This window comes from Rhamphochromis longiceps, linkage group LG19 (genome assembly GCF_057381845.1).
Source record: "Rhamphochromis longiceps isolate RC_006_pf linkage group LG19, R_longiceps_female_GT1.1, whole genome shotgun sequence".
Lineage (NCBI taxonomy): Eukaryota > Metazoa > Chordata > Actinopteri > Cichliformes > Cichlidae > Rhamphochromis > Rhamphochromis longiceps.
The window spans coordinates 20,934,597-20,947,790 of record NC_140575.1 but is presented as its reverse complement, the minus strand read 5'-3'; the positions used below and the strand labels follow the sequence as shown (position 1 = coordinate 20,947,790).

The 13,194-nt window shown below is 40.2% G+C and overlaps 1 protein-coding gene across 2 annotated transcripts in view; it reads right to left on the bottom strand.

Moving 5' to 3' along the window:
• The window catches only part of frmd6 (FERM domain containing 6), a 33,014-nt gene extending 22,525 nt beyond the window's left edge, over positions 1-10,489 (bottom strand). The window contains exon 1 of one of the 2 annotated variants that reach the window (XM_085390963.1): positions 10,468-10,489. The gene's annotated coding sequence lies outside the window, so the exon portion shown is untranslated. Of the gene's footprint in view, positions 1-8,918; positions 9,113-10,467 lie in introns of those variants that run through there. The other variant, XM_085390962.1, reaches the window with a different exon arrangement.
• Positions 10,490-13,194: the final 2,705 nt, after the last annotated feature.

The window sequence follows — 13,194 nt, the reverse complement described above, 5'->3', positions numbered from 1 at the left end:
CTCAGGGTGGCTCCATATGACATGTTGTGCAGTGAGTGATGATGGAAAGCAGGGGTAGGAAAAAAACAAATGTCACATCTTTCATACTACCCATTCATTACACTTTTACATTTTTGAATGGTGAAAGCAAATGCCTCTAATATCAAAGACAGCGGTAATGCAGACATGACTGCATTTTGCCATTACTGATGGGATTGGGGCTATTGTGTCATGTCTGGTGTACATGTGACACATAACTTCAGACTTGTCCACCATGACAACGCACTGGTCCTTTTCATATATGCAATACATAAATTTACTGGATTTATCAATTTGCTAAATTGTTCCTCAAGGCTTTAATCATATATAACCACACAACAGTCATAGAGGTGGGAATCACCATACATCCCACGATACGATATTATCACAATACTTAACGCACGATACAATATTATTGCAATTTTTAAAAATATTTTGCGATATTCAGATTCTGTACATAAAGGTAAACTTTATCAATATTCATTTTATCTAATATCAAAGTCTCACACTCAGTCTCTCATTTCAGTCAGCTTTATTGTTGACAAACTGAACGGTTTGTATCACAGTCTAGTCCAACTTAATGAATGCAACCATCTGGTACAATTATAGCTATTCTGAACTATGCAATTTATAAAAACTATGCAGCCCATTCAGCAACTGAAGAATTTGAAAGTAAATCAAAACAAAACATAATTTTGCATTAAATAAAAAAGTTTTAAACTTAATTAAAATAAAACATGTCTTAAATTAAAATAAGTAAACTGTCATATTTATTGCTGCCAGCTGCCAAAAACAAGTTAAACACATTTGGACAGTGAAGGAATGTCAGGATTCTTGCTCAGAAAAAGGATCAACATGCTCTGAGCACAAAAACCATTTTTGTAACAAAATATCGATTTCTGCTGTCCCTGTATCGATACATTATTAGCAAACAAAATATCACGATACTACACAGTATCGATTTTTTCCCCCCACCCCTAAACAGTCATGAAGACAGCTATTTTCTTTTCTCCATACGTGCACAGTACTTACTGAATCTAAGCTGAGGTAGATTAAGCTCTGTGGTGTGTTCAAGGGGATACATCACGTCTTGTAAGAGCGCCATGCTAAGTTTTATGGAAATGTGATCAGGGTGCTGCATTAGACATAAACCATTCAGATGGCGTCACATTAATGGATAAGTGTGTGTGTGTGTGTGTGTGTGTGTGTGTGTGTGTGTGTGTGTGTGTGTGTGTGTGTGTGTGTGTGTGTGTGTAGGGGCCTACTGGAAAGAGAGTGCTGGATAATGAATCGGATGCTGCTTTCAATCCCCTTCTACTGGATTGCAAAGTGTGATGCAATGCTCAAGTCCAACTAAGCCAACACCCGCACACAAAACGGCCAACTGCGCTTCCTCCTGCCTTTAAGTCTAAAACAGGGATCCTGTCAACGTGGCAGGACCAGGCATGACACCGAATCCCACACTGAGATACAGAGCAAGTCCTTCTGTCAAGAATGCAGCTCTTACTTTCTCATTCTTTCCCTCCATTGACATTAGAGGAGTGGACACTTCCAAGTCTTACAAAGCTCCAGGAACACAAGAAGAAGAAAACTTCCTCTACTTGGAAAAGGAAGAACACACTCACTGAAGGCGGCTGTGCCGTGCTGATTTAAGTGTAGCTTCAGGTACAGCATATGTCAAAGTTAAAGAAAACGGAGAGAAGAAGAGTGGATATATATACACAACAAAGAACGAGAGAGCAGGCGGGAGGGAGCTGGAACAAGGCAGCGCTCAGAGCTTTGGCATGAAAAAAAGAAAAAAAACTGCTGTAGTCAGGAGAATTCCTCACGAACATCTGCTTCTCATTCCAACAATGGTGGCCTTTGATTCCCGATGCACACAACGAGCAGCACCGCCACAATCCTCTGACAGCATCTGAAAACCTGGAGTGGCACACGTGCACTGTAATCCCTCATGTGGAGCTAACCAAAAAAAAAACTGTCAAGCCAAGTGAACTAAGATTTTCATACTTTCTAGTAGGGCTGCACGATTTTGCATAAAATGAGAATCACGATTTTTTGGCTTAGAATTGAGATCACGATTCTCTCACGATTTTCTTTTCCAGTATAAATATTTATTGCACTTATTAACTGCACATCAACTTCGTAACAGTTGAGACTGAAAATAAAAACAATAAATAAACATAAAAACAACAAGTGTCTCACGTTTTGTGGTTGCCGCAAAATGTTGTACTGCTTGAAATTCCGTCTCCACCGTTGCTCAACACTGCAGTGCAACACTAGAAAAATAGTTGCGGGACGGCACTGTGTAGCGTTTGTCTAGGGTGTTGATCATTTTCCTAAATCCCTCGTTTTGCACAGTGTTGATGGGAGCCATATCTTTGGTCAGGTGATAAGTAATAGCCTCCGTAATTTCTTTGTGCCTGCGGGAGTTCGACGTGTATAGGGAAGCGCTGTATAAGGTTCCCGTTATTGATGCTTGGGTGGTTGACCGGGACGGATTTTCTCCAGTCACTTTCTCGTCATCCCTGACGTGTTCTCCGTTGTTTTTTCCCTGCCAATTTTAGCATCACACGGCACAGCGTCTGTATCACGTGGTATAAGGCTCCGCCCTTGTCATTTGTTGAGCAGGAAGAGTGAGCGCTTGTTTTCATGCAGGTTACGTCCCGGATCAAAATGCGGTACAATCGTTGTCGTCTTTTTTTTTAAAAAATTTTTTTATCGTTGTCATTTGGAAATGAGATCGCACATAAGTATGAATCGAGATCGAGATTTTCTAACGATTAATCGTGCAGCCCTACTTTCTAGTTACTGTGAAAACTTTTTGGTGCTACTTTTAAGAGAGATTCCCAGAAAATATAACAAATACAAATGATGTGCTATTCTTTGTCCAATATGACAGTGAACTAAGCATCCCTGGGTTTCAGACTGTTGTGAAACAAAACAAAACATCTACGAATGACACCTTTGACAGGTAATTTATTTATTTGTAAAAGAACCATAAAACGTTTAAACTGCAATAACTCAGAAGAACTTCACAAATATTAACTAAAATCCTCAATTTTAAGAAACTGAAGCACCATAAGGTCATAATATGCTATCCTCGACATTTCTTTTCTTGGGATTGAACTTTAGTCAGAGCAAAAAATTCTCCACAATGGGGTATGTGTGAGGAACAAAAACACAAGACAAATCCTTATATTATACAGACATGTTTCATGGGCTTCAGATGGTGCCCTGGCTGAAATATTTAAAGGGCACAATTTTTATAAATGGCTCCAATGACTTAATTCGAGTAGGAGCTGATCCTTTTTCCCCTCACAGTTCCCTGCCAAAAGATCAGTTTATGCAGCTAATAGGAAATGTTGCTGAGCTGACAAGTAACTCTAAATCATATTAGTCACAGGATGGCATTAACCTGCCGACTAAGACTTCCCATCTCTTCTGTTTAACTTGCTGATGGACTAAATGAGAAGAAGAATAAAATAAAATAAAAATAAAAAAAACGCTGGTGGTGGCCAGTGGTACCACTCACTGTCCATGGTATGAATTTCAAAATCCTATGTCAACTTGTTCTCAAGTTATCGCATTCATAAAACTTTCAGAAAAAATTATCTCTGACCTCTAACCTTGAGGTCAACATCACTGAGATTCACGCTCTTCTGAGAATTTTTGTAGATAAATCTATGCTATCAATTTCAGATGAGATGACTTCCTTCTTGAGTTATTGCATTCACGAGATTTTCAGAAAGCTTGACCTGAGATGTGAACTTGAATTTTAGTAGATACACCTATGGTATCGTTTTGAAACTCCTACGTCGCTTCATCCTCGAGTTTTTGCATTCACAAATTTGGTTGTCCATCTTGCCTGCCCACCTGGTAGGGTAACAACAGGACTTAACAAACCAATGGGAGCAGGACTTAACAAACCAATGGGGAAACATGACGGTGGCTACACCCACCTGTCTATGAGAGACACACACAGACAGTTTTCCAATGCTAGGGCTAGTGAGCCAGTCAGACCTACAATGCACTGGCTGAAATGCTGCAGTGCACTATTTTCTCTTGAGCCCTTGCCCACAAAAACATCTAGCAGATATTGTGTGTAGACTGTCAGAATTCCTTGTCTCCTACCACCCAGCTTGCAGAGTATAAACTACCTTTTGGCTCTGAGCAAAACTAGCTCTGAGAACCAAAACCTAATTTTGGTGATTTATTAAAGGTTGATGAAATGTCTGATGAAAATCGAGGCAAGTATTCACAATGCAGACAAATCCAGCCCCAGCTCTAGAAAATATTTTGTCCCTCCATGCCAGTAGATGGATCATAAAAAAAAAAAAAAAAAAGATATGATCACGTGACCTCTAAATTTTTAGGTGTCCTCTTCGACTATTCTCATGTTCAGTAATTGCTGAATGTCAGACCTGAATACAGGACAGCACTGTATTGCTGTTACATAATTCACAGAGAAAAGTCAAGGAATAGGTGCCCTCAGGGTAAACTACCACTCAACCAGTAAAATGCAGTTTCAGTATATAGGAGCCATTACTTGAATTCACTGGGGTGGTGAATTTTCAATGGTGATATATACATATATTTTTAGGATTTTAATTTTAAAATCATTTTGCATCTAAAATTTAGGCTGGAGTACGCACCCCTTCTCAAACTGCTCTCAAATGCCTGTGCATATTTATGTCAGACTTAGGATGTAATTGCTTAACCTGGCACGGGTTAGCACATTTCTGTTTTATTTTTTCCAAGCAGTTCCACAATAGGCTGTTTGTTGCCTTTGGCTCTGCATGTTTCTCCTGTTTATTCAATGGCATCTCATTTCAAAGTGTCACACGCACACACACTTTACTGGTCCAACACCTGGTATGTAGTATCTTCTTTTACTTCAGCTCTGTTAAAAGTTGCATAACTGCCACCTTTGGAAGTTGTAGCACATTGCATCCTACAAACCAGCAGTAAAAACAACATATTTCATATAATAAAACAGTTAACAGTTAATATTTAATAACATTAACTATTTAATTTATATTTTTAGCTTACAAAATTTAATAATCACAAAGATACCCATCACCTCTCGTTGCTGACTCTGGATTTATAATTCATAAGTCCTGTGTCATCATTCTATTGTTGTTGCCAAGGTTAAATCTTTCTGCATCAATACCAGTATGCGATATATTTTCAGGTCCTTTGAATTTAAATATACTGGATTAGAGTTGGCTAGGTTTGCAAAGTGGCAACATGTGAAAGCACACAATACAAAACCTTCTCTTTCATCTTATAAAGGAAATTAATATGCTTAAAGTTAAAAGAATGTCCAGGTTTCCTTGTGTTTTGCCTTTTTCCCCTAGCTTAAACTAAATATATTTTTGTAATCTGTAAATTGATTCAGAATGATCACATCCCTCACCGTTTGAATATGCCACTTTTCTTTCTTTCTCTACAACAAAAAGTAGTAACAGAAAGCTCCAAGAGAAAAGATTCAGGGAGTTCTCAGTGAACACCTTAAGCTCAGCTACTTTTATGGAAAAACTGCTTTAACAGTCATAGCATCTGGCATCCATGTGGCTCAGAGGAAGGACTGAGAGCTCACACACATATCTTACACTGCCGGCATTGCCAGACATGTTAAGACAGAGTCAGCAGTCGCTCCCTTCCCTTCCCTCCCCGCCCAGCATTTAATCTTGGACTGTGCATGAGTAACCTCACAAACCTAGCAATCGCAGTGCAATTCACCACAGAGACGTCAACCCGACCATTACATATGCTTGAAATAGCACAAATAGCCTTAAAGGAGAGGGTTAAAAAATGAGCTGCAATTATAACAAAACCCCAACCAGAACCGGTTGTTTTGTTTCAAGCAAAGTGCTCCATTATAACTGCATGAAAATGTTTGCACAGGTGATCTAATCTGTTTCCTGTGTGCAACTACAAGGATTGTCTTCCAGTTCCTTACACTGTCACACTAGGGGAGAACCACAACACACTTTTTTTTGTTTTGTTTTTTTCTCTGGAAAAATGCTTGAACTGTACGGACCTCCTGGACACCATTTTTTATTTTTATTTTTTTAAAAAGAAAGGAAAACAAGAGCTCTAACCTGATTACCTGGTTGCATGCCAGCTACGAAGGGCTCTGGAGCTTGAAAATGACCTCAACGGAAAGACAAAGTAGAGATAATTGGGCCAGTGTGTTCAGCCATCATCAAACCCATACAACACTTACAGCTGGAATTACATCATAGCATGCTGAGAAATAAATACACTTTTTCCTAACGGTTTTCTTTAGTTTCTCACTATCCGGTGTTACTGACCCACCAGTGGTCCCATGTCTCTATAACTCATCTCACAATCAGTCCTACCAAAAACCAACAAACCAGCCTTCAGGAAACACCAAGAGCTGCATTGAGAAATAAGCCGATAATATCCTCAGGGGATGCCGGCAGGTTAAATCTCTCAGGTCCACTTCCTCAAAAAGACATGAGCTTCACTAAAGAGCCCAGCTAGCAGAGGAAAAACACAATCCAAGGAAGAAGGACATGGGAAGACAAATGCAGGAAGAGCTGACCCATTTTTTCCCCTTCTATCTCCTTAGCACACTTAGGCCTTTCAGCTGAGGTAAAAGTATACCACCCTGATGTTTTTGCTTAACATTTTTGCTGTTTTTGTCCTGTCAGAGCCAAAGTGTGTTCATGACTCTTGAGGCAATAAAACCAGTCAATTGTGAGAATTACAAAGATACATAAACAGCTTCTCTGGTAATTAGGTTAGTTTAAAACTGGCCTTTCCTGAGATACAAGCTACCTGGAGCAGCTATCTGGGCTAGATAGTGATGGCAGCAGAGAGCCGAGGGCACCTGTATAACTAACAGAAAAATAGATTTGAGGGTGTATACACCCTCACACTGTAGACACTGTGCAGATAATACATGCAAGATGGCAAGAGATAAAGTTTCTCATACTTCATGGCAATAACAGTAATTTCACCCTTTCTTGTGTATGTGTATCACATGGTCCTGAAACTCAAACACAGTTTCACCTTATCTTCTAGCAACAAAACCAAGGGCAGATAAAGAGAAGAGCCTTTTTAAAACACGCTTCCTAAATGGTATGATAATCCCCACATTGCATTATGTCATGCTTCTTTAGGAGAATTTGCATTGCAAGTTGAGAGTTATGTAAAATACAGGTAACGGGTTATCTTCAGTTACCTACAAAGAACACCACAGGAGTTTTCCTCTTCAGCTTTGTTACTATATGTAGGCATTTTGTACTCACTGCAGAGATTTAGTATCAAAGAAAGCCAGCCCCAAGGCTAAGGATTCAGTTGAGCTTCTGATGCTTAGTGTAAAACTGCAGAGATCATTGAAAGCTTCAGAAAAACAATCAGTAAAACATTCAGTGAAGTAATGTCAAGTGCTGTTTATGGTTTTTTAACAGAAAGGTAAAGCTAAGGGTAAAAGTTTTAGAAGGAGCTCAAAAAACATAACAGAAAACATTACACTCACAAAGTTTTAGTGCAGTTAGAGAGGGGGGATTGCCTTGTGAAATTATTGACCATCCCGTCACACATTCCTACAGACTTGCATGAATGAGTCACCCACACACACCAACCAACCACCTTTGTTCAGTCATTTCCTTTTTGTTTCTAACACCAGCACTGCTCTTCCCGTGCAGACAGCACCTGCACTATCCCCCTCTCCCATTCACTTTGCTCTATATACACTATACACCACTGAGCCAAGATAGTGTCACCATATCAAAAAACATGGCTTGTTTTTCTTCCGTTCTCCCTTACAGCTGGACCAGAGACCTGGATAGCAGGTTGTATTTGGGGAATGGTCCAAGCAAAGTATCTGAATAAGCTGCCATATGTAGTGGAGAGATTTCCTAACGTTATCAGGGGGATCCCCCTTGCCTGACTATGCTGGTGTCTTCAGAGGCAGCCAGCGTGACAAGTGCAGTAATCATCACTGTGCAATGTTTATGCATTGTGCAAGAATGTTTATTACATTGCATTAATGTCCCTATTAGAGCTTGGCAAAGAAAACGAATGACAAATTAGTTAACATCAGTCCAGCTGAGAAAGCGTCGTTTCTGCTTTGGCTTCTTCTGAAATGAGGTCATTTAAATCAGAAAATGGACAATAAACCAAGGACCCATGCAACATTTTTAGCTTTAAATAAGCAACACCTTTCCATAAACAGAATCCATAGATTCCCATTCTCCTTTGTGTCTTGATTGCCCTTTGGTCTAATATTAAACAGAGGGGGAAATTGCTGGCATTCCTGTGCGCTAAGACAACAACTTTGCAATTTGCTTAAAAGAAAACAAAAGGGGGATTTGAAGCAACAAACAACCGGGATAGGACTGCAATAGGACACGCATACTTTTTGCCATTTACGTCCCCACAGCCACACGTGTGCGGTATTTACACAACAATAATAAATCCTGGATGTTAGTCATTTTACTGTTAAACTGGACTGGATAAAAACACAACCCCCAAAACGAGATATCCGCTTCTTAATGATGGGACCAGGTTTCTGGTAATGATGACAGAAGATGGGTGAAGACGTGCAAATAAAATAACTCGTTATGTACCCTGAACAAGCTGTCTTCACGTCGTGTAAGTAAAGGTAAATAGCAGCGACTAAGTCCACGATACTCATATTTCAGGGCAACATTCCCAGTCAAATATCCTGGCAGCATCCCAGTTGATGAAGCAACGCAACTAATCTGCCCAGACTTTGCGGCAACGAATTTGAACATCTTGACCCGGAGAAAAGACGCCACAGCCCCGCTAGCTAAAGTCCTAACCGTTAGTAATCCCCCCGCGTTAAGTCATAAAAACGGCTAAAGGTATTCAAAGCATTTGGCCGGCGATGTAAAACTCACCTTTAATGACAAAACAAGTTATTCCCCTTTGAAGTGGTTAATCCAAAAGGAGTTTTTTTTTTCCGAAAAGAAAAAAAGAAAAAGAAATCCACAGTTTAGAAAGACTTCAGTAAGTTTTTAGGAAGAGTAGTCGTTCGGCCGCCTTCGGCTGGAGCCACACTGTCCGCGCTGGAGCTCCACATAGGAATACATGTGCGGTGAAGGGACGAGTGAGAGGAGGGAACCGGGATGCAGATGTGGGTTTTCTGTTTACATGACCCAACAAAATAAAGCCAAACGACTATTGGCAACATATGTCAATATCCCAAAAGTATACTCAGTAATGTGCCCGGGGACAGTTTATGCCTGTTAATATGGAGAATTGCCGTGGAGCTTATAGTGCATCCCCCCTAATAGAGGTCTGATTTGGTATCTTCCACGGCCGCCTCTCATTCCATTCCTCCCAGTGTAAGACTCAACTCTGCCGCATTAAATTTGGAAGTCGCAGCAGGGAGATCGCGATAAAATAGTAACGGCGTCGTTCGTATGTATTAAAAGCCTAGCTCAAAAAGTTTGAGATGTAGGGCACTTTGTTTTATTTCAGGATCACCAGCTGTTTTGGTCTTCTTCTCCTCTTGCACTGTTATTGAACATGCAGTAACGGGCAGTATTTTCCACACGGATAAAGGAAGGATACAAAAACCTATTTTATAAAACGTCCAATCATGTGATATTATAGGTCATAAAATTATCATAAGGTGACTTTGAGCTCAACGCACTTAATTTTGAACTGTAAATGTGGATGTTAGCACATAGCAAGTCAGTTTTATCAGTTAAGAAAACAAATTGCACAGCATAAATTGCTTAGAATAAATAAAGAATAATATACGCTAATTTTACTGATTTTTAAACCTGGGCAAAATGCATATAATGAGAGTAAAGGTTAGCCAGCCCTAAGAATGATTGTAATAACTTAATAACTGTACATATGCTTCATATTCATGTTTATTCATTCCAGTTACTTGTGTACTGCATCCTCACCAAAGGGTGTGCTTGGGGAACCCAGCTCCACCTTTGTGATGTCAGGCAGTGGTTGCTTAAAAGACAACAAAAAATTAGGGAGAGCCCCTTTTAGGTGACATGCTGACCTGTAATTAGTGTGTGGGGGCTCCCACTCTGCTGCAATTGCTTGTCAGGGGAGAAAAAAGACGAGTGTCAAACATGAAAAGGGGCTTGGAAGTGTGCCTGGTCAAGCCAGGCTAAAACCCTCATCTAGTCCAGACTGCGCAGAGCTTAGCTTTGAAGTGACATCAGAAAGGGACCTGTGAACAACAAAGCGACCCACAGGCCATTATCTTCAAAAAAGAAAAGGAGGAAAAGCCACAAATCCCAAATCCAGGATGAAACGCTGATCAGGTTACTGTCGTGTTTGAAGATAAGTTCAGAAGTTGGTGGTGACACCTCTGCAACATCATTAATTCTTGTTGTGCAAGTACTTTGCACAGCCCTCTCCCATTTTCCCACTAAATGCAAAACCAGTGGAACAAATGCCACTCCAAATGTGACATACCTGACATATTCCACAGCTTATTTCCACCCCGTCTGCCTCCTTCTTAAACCGCAGAGTGCTTCCAGCCTTTGTCTCCCTGTCTTGATTTGATTAGCTGGGTCTGGCCAGACTGGAGGTGCAAAGGAGGGGGAGCTTTTTGTTGAGGCAGTATCTGGCTAATTGACATAACTCTTTCTGCTTTTCTATCTCCCCAGGGGAAGATGAACAGCTCCCCCACCAGACTTTAGTCTCAGTGGAGAGTCCTTGCCATCAGCTCTTCCTTTGGCTTAATATGACGCACATAGCCACTCTGTATACTCAAAGCAAGGTAAAAAGAAAGACATTATAATATTCTCCTGTGGAGTGATAATCTGCAGTGGTGATTTGGAATTTATTTGGTGCACAAGAAGGGACACAAAAATAACCCCTGCAAGAATGCTCTGGATCATCAGCTTATAAATGTTCCATACTTTCCAAAAGAGCTTACGGATGAGCATGCACAGACTGGTTTCACCGTCTAGATAGCTAAAACTAAATGACTTGAGCATGCAGTCATTACTGGACTGCATGAATTTTATTTCTTAAGGACATTAATATGTTATACCATCCTCTGCTCTTATTGCTTTTACTTTCTTAAAATATTTTGGACCAGAGAGTCATGTAGAAAAAAACAATACACCTGGGATCACTTTATTTAACTTCCATCTTATACTTGTGGAGAGCAGCATGGTTCTTTTTATAAGATAATAGTGTCAAAATTACCCCGAGAGTAAACAATGACATGTCACAAGTTACAAGTTGCAACTTGTTTGCTGCACATTTTGTGAAATGTGCCCTGGGGACCTAAAGTAGTTCTGCAGCATGCACTGTAAGTCTGCGCTCTGCAAAGCTATTCTTCTGGGTGCAGCTTTGCACTCAGAAATGATGCTATAGTGAAACAGGACAGGGACAAACAGCCTGTAGAATCAAAGGTGGGAGGGCACTGTTGCCTGAGATATCAATGTAAATAGATGAAAACAAGCAAATAGGGGATTTCACACACATGTTTGGTAAGTTACCATTGTCAGTGCAGTTATTATGAGAAACAGGTTGGGGAATTTATCGTCAGAAATCATAATCTGTCATTTATTTGAGTAGTGCTTTGATGTTGCCAACCATCCATTACCAACATTTAACAGAAACCTTATTTTGCCTTCTCGCTGAGCAGATATTTACGTTTGAGCTGAACTCTATCGGCTTTTTGTTATCTTTTCCCCGTCTCTGCCTTCAAAAGAATGCTTGTACTTGTTCTGTTAAATACAACAGCCTGGACTCTAAGAAGCTGAGCATGCATTCAGAGCTCAGCAGATGTTCTCTAATTGTGGTCATTTGCTCATCTGTTATGCAAGGGTGCATACCAAATGTATTAAGCAGCATCAGAAGAGGAAAGAAGAGGAGTACAAACATCTCTGTTTCAAGTATTGCTGCTCTTTTGTAGTGTCCTTTGAATGCATTCTCAGGCAGTAAGGCAGATGGCTGGTCAGTTACACGATGCTATGGACTCAATATTCTCACTCCCCGGGGAAATCTCAGGGAAATAGGGTGGGGTATCTGCATGGAAGATAACTTAAGTGTTATGGGGAGAGGAAGGCTTCGAGATGCTCTGGTGTGCTGTAATTTTACCGAAGTGCAATAATGAAACAGATTACTGAAAGTTTTAAGAACGAACTTCCTCATCCTGCAAAACTGGAAGAAAAGATGGGTGGTAATCCCAAAGCCCTGGTGCAGTATAAAGTTAGTCCAAGAGCAATTCTGAAGAAACATGCTGAGTTTCCTGCAGCCACATAGAAAATAGAGGTCATTGATCTGAATTATTGTGCCAAGGTCGTCTTCAGATACTGTCTGAGAACCCTGTGGCATCAGTAGTGGCACTGCAAGCTGAAATAAAAAGTTTATTATGCTGTCTCGTGGTGCAGGTTTTGATAGCAAATCTCACTAATCATCCAAGACTTGTCTCTGTTTGTTCTCAAAATGTGATTCTCCAGCATCGAGCAAGACAATCGCCGCTGTATTGTTGAAACAAAAGCAACAAGCATGTCCCGCTAAAAAAGGTTCAAGTCACTCTCACATTGCTCACAGTCACTGGCTCGTCTCACAATGCACTTTTCACTGGACGTTGAATGCTGCGGCTCAGAGAACAGGAGAGAAAGTGACAGAGGAAAACATATAAACAAAGAAACAAAGTGAGAGAAAGAGAGCTGTAGATGGGGGTGGAAGAGTGAGGTCACCAGATGGTACAGTGAAAAGAATGCACAATGGTAACACAACACTGCTTTCTTTCAGTGTGCTCTTGTAATCCCAAACTGCAATACTATATGCAATGCACATGCCGACTATAACATAATGTTGGCATTAGTGGAACAGGAATGAATAAAGCACCAGTCTAAGAAGCCTTATGTTATAGAGAGTTTTATCAGTGATAACACACAAACAATGTTTGTATTGATCCAATTTGTAACATGTAAAATAAGTCTGGGAAGGAGAAAAGGCTGTAGATAAATGTATGGCATTGGTAACTGGTAATAAAATAAAACACACAGCTCTCTGACTAGCCTCTTGTCCATGAGCAGTGAGCTGTTTTTTTTGTTGTTGTTTTTTTTTTTTTTTTCATTTCTCTTTCTGAAATGCTCGAACATGACGCCGCCCATATCAGGAGCTGACATCTTGTCTATATTTGTATTAGACAGCAGAATTTAACAGGACAAAACA